Source organism: Triticum dicoccoides, chromosome 6B (genome assembly GCF_002162155.2).
Source record: "Triticum dicoccoides isolate Atlit2015 ecotype Zavitan chromosome 6B, WEW_v2.0, whole genome shotgun sequence".
NCBI lineage: Eukaryota > Viridiplantae > Streptophyta > Magnoliopsida > Poales > Poaceae > Triticum > Triticum dicoccoides.
The window spans coordinates 211,988,252-211,995,507 of record NC_041391.1 but is presented as its reverse complement, the minus strand read 5'-3'; the positions used below and the strand labels follow the sequence as shown (position 1 = coordinate 211,995,507).

At 43.6% G+C, this 7,256-nt stretch overlaps 2 long non-coding RNA genes across 2 annotated transcripts; both read right to left on the bottom strand.

Annotated features, from left to right (window-relative positions):
- Positions 1-1,662: 1,662 nt before the first annotated feature.
- Positions 1,663-4,870, bottom strand: LOC119326002. The gene is made up of 7 exons (XR_005157780.1): positions 4,778-4,870; positions 4,404-4,532; positions 4,267-4,302; positions 3,438-3,711; positions 3,124-3,265; positions 2,260-2,383; positions 1,663-2,130 (listed from the first exon to the last, which is right to left on the bottom strand). It is a non-coding gene; the product is annotated as an uncharacterized LOC119326002 (long non-coding RNA).
- Positions 4,871-6,244: 1,374 nt separating this feature from the next.
- On the bottom strand, positions 6,245-6,664 carry LOC119323257. The gene is made up of 3 exons (XR_005156195.1): positions 6,578-6,664; positions 6,395-6,491; positions 6,245-6,327 (listed from the first exon to the last, which is right to left on the bottom strand). It is a non-coding gene; the product is annotated as an uncharacterized LOC119323257 (long non-coding RNA).
- Between the last annotated feature and the right edge of the window lie 592 nt (positions 6,665-7,256).

Here is a 7,256-nt window from a genome sequence, read left to right as displayed (position 1 = left end):
TATGACTTGTATAGAGTGTATGTGTTGAACCGTTGCTCCGTTTTGAGTGTGCTCTATATGAAACTTGCTTGATTTTGCATGTAGTTTCATATTATCACTAGACTGGTAACGTGCCTTGGCGCGAGGGTGCCGGTCCCAACAATATGGTCAAGCGTTGGAAGATCAAACGGCATGATGCATTACTTCGAGGCAAGTTCAACACATGTAACATGAGAACCATTTATTTCACTCTGTACTAGAAGAGTAACATCATTAAGTTCAACTGTTCAACACGGCCACGACCACCTCGACCCGCCGCTCACTCTTGTGTTGCAGCAGGGTGCTGCATCCAAGAAGGAGCATGCTACAAGGGCTCCTCTCGACACTCGGAAGGATGCATCTAACACACATCCCGGCAATGGAGTCTCACTTCTGCACGAGATCATGGTCCTTTGATGCGACCTAGTGGGGAGGCAACAATAGCTTCGTCCGCCACTCTTCAACTGTTCAACACGGCCACGACCACCTCAACCCGCCGCTCACTCTTGTGTTGCAGTAGGGTGCTGCATCCAAGAAGGAGCATGCTACAAGGGCTCCTCTCGACACTCGGAAGGATGCATCTAACACACATCCCGGCAATTGAGCCTCACTTCTGCACAAGATCATGGTGCTTTGATGCGACCTAGTGGGGAGGCAACGATAGCTTCGTCTGCCACTCTCCTCCCAAGGATGGCGAGAGGCAAAGCTCGATGGGGAGAGTAGTGGCAGCGACGAGCTCAGCGACGAAAGAGGAACTGAGAAGAGGGGAGGAAGCACGGTGACGGTTGCACAATGGGGAGTGGCAGCTAGGGTTTTTTTTCCAATCAGGGAAATGTGGACCAGGAAGAAGAGAAGAAGACGACTTCCTCACCCCTATCTGTCTTGCAGCCATCTACACGACGCCACTTACCACCCAACACGCGAAATCACAACTCGATGGGCTTTGAGAATTACACGTGGTGGCTTCCTTGTTTGACACTATTTCAATCTACAATGCTCAACTTTGATCCTACGACCGAGGTCATCCAGGAGGCAGATCCGACGGCCGAGAACGCATAAAAAAAGCATGCGCATAAAAAAAACACCCAACAACCAAGAATTTCTAAACTCCGAGGAGCCAAGGATTCTCCCATGAGTCTTGTGTGCGGCTTGCCACACCCCACCTGTGTCATCAATATCCAACCTACTAAGATATGGTTTATATTCCGAAGGTTCAGAAAAAACTAAAAAAGACCAAGAGCGCCAAAGCCCATTGCATGCAAGTGCTGCCCAAAGGATAAAGGTTCAGTATGATATATTGAAAGAAAGCCATAATTGATAATTCATCTTACTATTATCTCCGGATGATGAGTCACTGGAATAAGAACATCCATCATAGCTACACATTATTCTGTCCTCATCCAGAATCGTATTCATTGGAATTTACAACAAACTAAATATTTTCATCAAAAGAAACTGCATAAAATTCCAAACGATGGTCTTGAAAACTGCATATAATTCAAGGTGCATCCTTATTCTGATAAGGATGAAAAATAAATATACACTGGAACTCTTGTAAAATACAGATGATCAAAATTAAAAGATATCATAGCTACATGTAATTCAGTCCTCATGACACAAATTGTGTTCAAAAAGAATCTCTTCGATCTTTCAGCAAAATAGAATTTCATACCATTATAAAACAAGGGAGGAAGAGAGACTAAAGTAACAAACCTAAATATAGCAATATATTTTCATAGCAGTAACAACCCAAGCAATTAAAATTTCACACTACAGTAAGAAATCATAAGCAAAAAGAATTTTACAACAGAATAGGAGATCACATATAGGCAAAGCATGGCACCAACACATCCTGAGTGCAATAAGCAGGGGGCAAGGGAAAAGCACACAGACCTATCTGGCAGTGTGGTGTGGGGCAGCGGGGAGGGCGACGACGGCAGCGGCGGTGGTGGCAACCAGGGAGGCCCCCATTGGTGTTGTTGTCGGCGATGTTCTTCTTTTGGTCTATCTCAATGGCATGCTCCACACTTCAAAGTAGTTGCGCGAGTAGTGGCCTGCACAACCCCCCTCGGTGATGGCAAGGAGAGAGCCGGTGAGGGACACAACAGCGTCCTGCAAACCAAGATAATGGGAGGACCAGTTAGAGGGAGATCCCGAAATGAGGTAGCATTTGACAACACAAACTCTTGGAGCCCTTCAACTACACGAAATGGAAGCAAATGATGATGCTAAGCACCATACCATGATCGGGAACATGGTTCTGGTGTTGATGCACATTGTAGCAGAAGTCACCACTGCATAGGTGTAGACCAAAAAAAGCTCTTGCTTGGCCACTCGGAAACGTCACCACCCAACCAGGCTGCTCCTGAAGAAAGACACCCAAATCATAGATACATCAGTCGATATCACACAATGAGATAGTTTTAAGAGTACTCTAATTTTAATAGAAGTAGTGCTCATATCTAAGTTCGGATTGTTCAACGGGCACTCTGAATGTACTTTTTATCCTGGTCCAAATGAAACATCGATATAAACCATATAACCAAAACCATTTCGTTTTCTAAGAGTTAAAAAGAGAAGGAAATGGCTACCCTGTTACAATCCATCATCTCATCATGGAACAAAGAATAAAACAAATTAGATGCCTACACCGGGTAGTATGCACGTTGGCTATACCAAATCATTAGAGACTAAATTATTTGAAAGGATGAATAAGAAAAACAGTACACCAGTGTGAAAAACAGAACACATGTGTAGTTGGAGAAAATCTAGCGTTACATAATAATTGAGTACTCCCTCTATAAACTAATATAAGATCTTTTACAACACTAAAGAAGTCATCTACATGATCTTATATTAGTTTACAGAGGAAGTAGTTGCTAAGAAGTTTCAGGTTTATTAATCACAGCTAAGCCTGCCTTCATAAATTGTCCTCCACCAAAATACTCTTGCTTTAGGAGATTAAAAAGGATAGATGTCAATCAGTGGTGATCCTGCCCGGACTGCATGATACACCACCTCATTATTATGGTGCTAAGCTGATTTCCATGCAATGGTCTCAGTTCTTATAATCCTTTAATCTTCAAGTAAAAAAATAATGCATACATAGTACTGATGTGAGCAAATGTCTCCGTGCCAGCTCCCTCCATGGGGATAATCTTGCACATGAGGTCACCTCAAGCAATGTATTGCCACCAGCATAACTGAAGCACTTGTTCATGGCTTTAGTTATGAGATATGCAGTTAGCTGAGATAGAAATCACAAATAGGTCAGCTCACAATCTAAAGAATATAATCTTATCCAAGAAAATAGTCATCGGCATCAAAGCATTATTTAGTTCTTTACTAAGAAAGCAAACTTACAAATTACAGCCCAAACAGATAAATAAATGGTTTAGAATAAGCAGAGGTCAAGGTACTTATAGTGAGTAGAGCACAATGAGCTAGACGTCGTTCCAGCGAGATTGACAAGGTCAGCAATTTTTATTTGCAAGTTTCGACCGAGGGGCTTTATGGCACAGAAGAAGGGTGAGCACTCCGTGGCAGCAAGCTGCGTTAGTTCTCCAACCTGGCAAATCATGACTGCTACTTTGTTCTGTTGTTCGTGTTGGATGACGAAGGGGCGAAGACTCGGACGTGGTGGGCATGGACTGCAGCACAAATTCGACAGCCAACATCGACGGGACCACATCTCTGAAGTAAAAAAAATCACAAGGTAAAGTTGTAACTCGACAGAAGTGAACATAAGAGCAAACAAAACATGTAGACATTAAAATTGATTAATTTGTATTATGTCTTGTATCACTTGGGCCATCACTTTAAAATGATTTCCCTTTGACCATAGCAGTACTTGACTTCAAAGAACTAGCACTAATACAATCGGATCTATGTAGTTTGGATGAACGCCAACACATTCAATTGTTTGTTTAGTATCTAATTGAGATAAATTTAATTTAGACCTAGAGATCAAATAAGATTAATTAGAGCGCCGAGTGAGCACAACACCAGCAATCCTCCTCCAAAACCATGACCCAAATGGTAAGAATTTTATTGCTTTTTCCTCCTCATTCTGGCAATCATTCAGATTTCTTTCAGAATTAATGATCACAGGGGATTCTTTTAGAATTATTCAGATTTCTTTCATAATTAATGACCCCAGGAGATCACAGAAGAAAAACATATGTACATCATTTATGTAATATAGATGGAAGGCAAAAGTTTAGAATGATACAGTTGTATCTTATTTACCTTGTAAGAAAATGGAGTATCAGCTCAAATAATACCCTGAAACCATTGCCATGTCAGGAATGGCAGTCCAGTAAGAATTAGAGCATTCTATATAGAAAGCTTTGAACATTGAATTGGGCCATAAATAGCAAACTAACCAATATGCCCACGCAATGCAGCTCCGACCACGGCCCCTCCTGCCCCACATCCATGTTATGCTCCCTTCCCCATTGTTTCTCTCCTTCCCCTGACTTTAGCGAGCCCGCCGAGATTGCCACGCTCGTCATCTTGTGAATCATTTTGATCCAAGAATCAAGATCACACATCAATTATCATAGACATTATATACAACATACCAAATGTTGCTATAAACTATCGGAAAGACCATAGAAATAAAGTACTATCTCAAGGGAAATATCTTCAAAACTGACTGAAAAATCTTTAAAACTGAACCGTACAAACAAACAAATATATATGCTTGCATCATGAAAATACATAATTTTGATGTGAAAACTAAGAAAGAAAGCACTACCTTTTGATACGCATGCGCATCTCTAGGCTGACCTCAGCCTCAGTATCGCCGGGCTGTATCCTCTTCCGGAGCACCTCATTCCCCCAGCAGAGCCTGTCCACGGTCATCACCCCGCACCACAGGATCCCCTTGGCCACATTTTCGGTGCATCACCATTAAAAAAAGGAGATGCTCTCCATTTTAGTGCACACAAGCGTAGAGCTTCAAATATCTCACCTTCATGAAGCATAAAAACATTACTTGACTGAGTACAAAACGGAAGAGCATAACATCTGCAGTTACTCAAGAGAGTGGGGCTACTAATTAAGCATGGATTTTCATGTACCAAATGAAGATTCTAGATTTATTAACTTAACAAATTACCAGTCCTAAAGGTCGAGGCAGGTGCATGGAAACACATTTCTTACAATAAATGTCCTGATGCAGAAAAACTCACCGGTATCAGTCACGGTACATGAAGACAGAAGCAATAAAAAATAGCAGTATAAAAGGAATCTTGAAAATCCATTATAAAGGAAGAAAACTTGGTCATGAATGCACTGCTTGCAGCTTTCGTGCTAATTGTCCGCTATTGAGACAAATAAAGACAATGGCATATTCAAAATGAGGCTAAAATTATTACTGACTTAGTTCTAATTCCATATAGTAATTAAAATGCTTAGAAAGATGCGGACTACTTGGCATTTTAGGAACTGGCCACTGGAAATAACCCCATAGGGTCTCGGGTATTCGTTGTCGGACATTATTTCTACATATGACTTTTCAGCAAAACCAAGATATCATCAACCATTACTCCACTAAACAGACAGGTCAGTCACCTTTAGGACAGATTGTGGTTGCTTATATGTGTCAACAAATTACAATTTCATATGTAGGAGTGGGTCAATTCAAGCCGTTAGCAAGCAGTCACATGGCCGATTAAAAACAGATAGTTATGTTTAACAGAATTTTTATGGACCAACTATACTCAATCCACCAGTCCAGGCTATGGTATAGTTATCCAGCCTAAATACTCACATATATCAGCCATGAGTGGAAGTAGTTGACAACAAACTATGATCCTAGAAAGTATGACTAAAATTTTGTCTACCAGTGTAAAAACAAAAACACATTTGTAGATCAGCAAACAGAGGAGATGCCAACAGTGAAGTAAAACTTCATCAAGAATCATATTTTCAGGGGAGAACAAATAGTGCAGACTGTAAAAAGTATTGCTAGGATGGCTAAAGACAGTAAAAGCCTGAAACTTGCCAATTGTAAACAAACACGAAAGCAAGACACATCACAACAGAAGTAGTAGTGCAACTCCCAGATCTCTGGAACAATTTTTGCTTTGTTATATTTTTGCTCTGGAAATATAGCCAAATCCTCACTTCTAGCAGCGCATATAAGCATATCACTGAGATAGCGAGGGAAATGGCGGCCAAAGGAGGGAGCTCAGCGAGAGGAGGGAAATGGGGAACTCACCTTGGCCTTGGGACCGCTGGTTGCTGCCATGGAAGAGCTCTGAACCATGGAGCAGTCACGTACGCGTCTTTGATTGTTTGTTGCTATAATATACCATCAATTAGTACCCAAAATAGATATTCTAGATGGAGACTCTGCAAGTGCACTTACCTTGTCCAAGTCCAATGCTTTATGGCTCTGAATTCCGACAGTAGACCAAGTTCCAGGCCTAATAATGCTTCCCTCAAACTTTGTTATTTCTGAAAATCTGCATTTTACATTGAATAAATATTACAGTACATGACTTATCACAGGCAAAGAGGAGTGCAGATGAGGGGACGGGGCTGAGCTAACCTCTCGGCATAGTGGAACAGCCAGAGGTAGAGGTAGACGGGACGAGCGTCTTCAGCTCAAGCGACTGTGCCACCGCGTTCTTGACCGCCTGCGCAGCAAGCACACACGCGTGCAATTCATTCGCCGGAATTCGGGTGAGAAGACACAAGAAGAGAGGAGGGGGACGGACCTGCGCGATGAGGGCGACGAGGTGTATGAGCGCGTCGAAGTTGTCGCCATCGGAGTGGGAGGCGAGGAGCACCGAGACGGCGGCGTCGCCGTAGAGGTGTGTGTTCATGGCTCCATGCCCATCCGCACGCTTGTCGTGATGCAATCCACTTGACCTTGATGGATTTGACGTGAAGGAGACGGGGACGGCCAGGATCCGTTCATTGCCGCCGGTGTCAGCGGCGAGTGTGTCGGTGGTGAGGCTGCCGCTCGCCTCCTTCCGGCCGCCTTCCGGTGCGTGCGGGATGTGATTCCACTGCTCCTGTGGAGAGGGAGGCGCGGGTGCGGGTGGTGCTAGGGGGAGAGGAAGAGGAGAGGGAGGCAGGCGTGCGGGAGGAGGAAGGCGGCGGCTAGGGCACGACGGCTAGGGTTTGGGAGGCGCCAGATGAGGGGTGGAAGGAGGAGGCCGTGAGGGGAGGAAGCCGGGCAGCGGCGGGGCAGGGAGGGGAGAGGAGGAGGCGGCGAGGCGGGA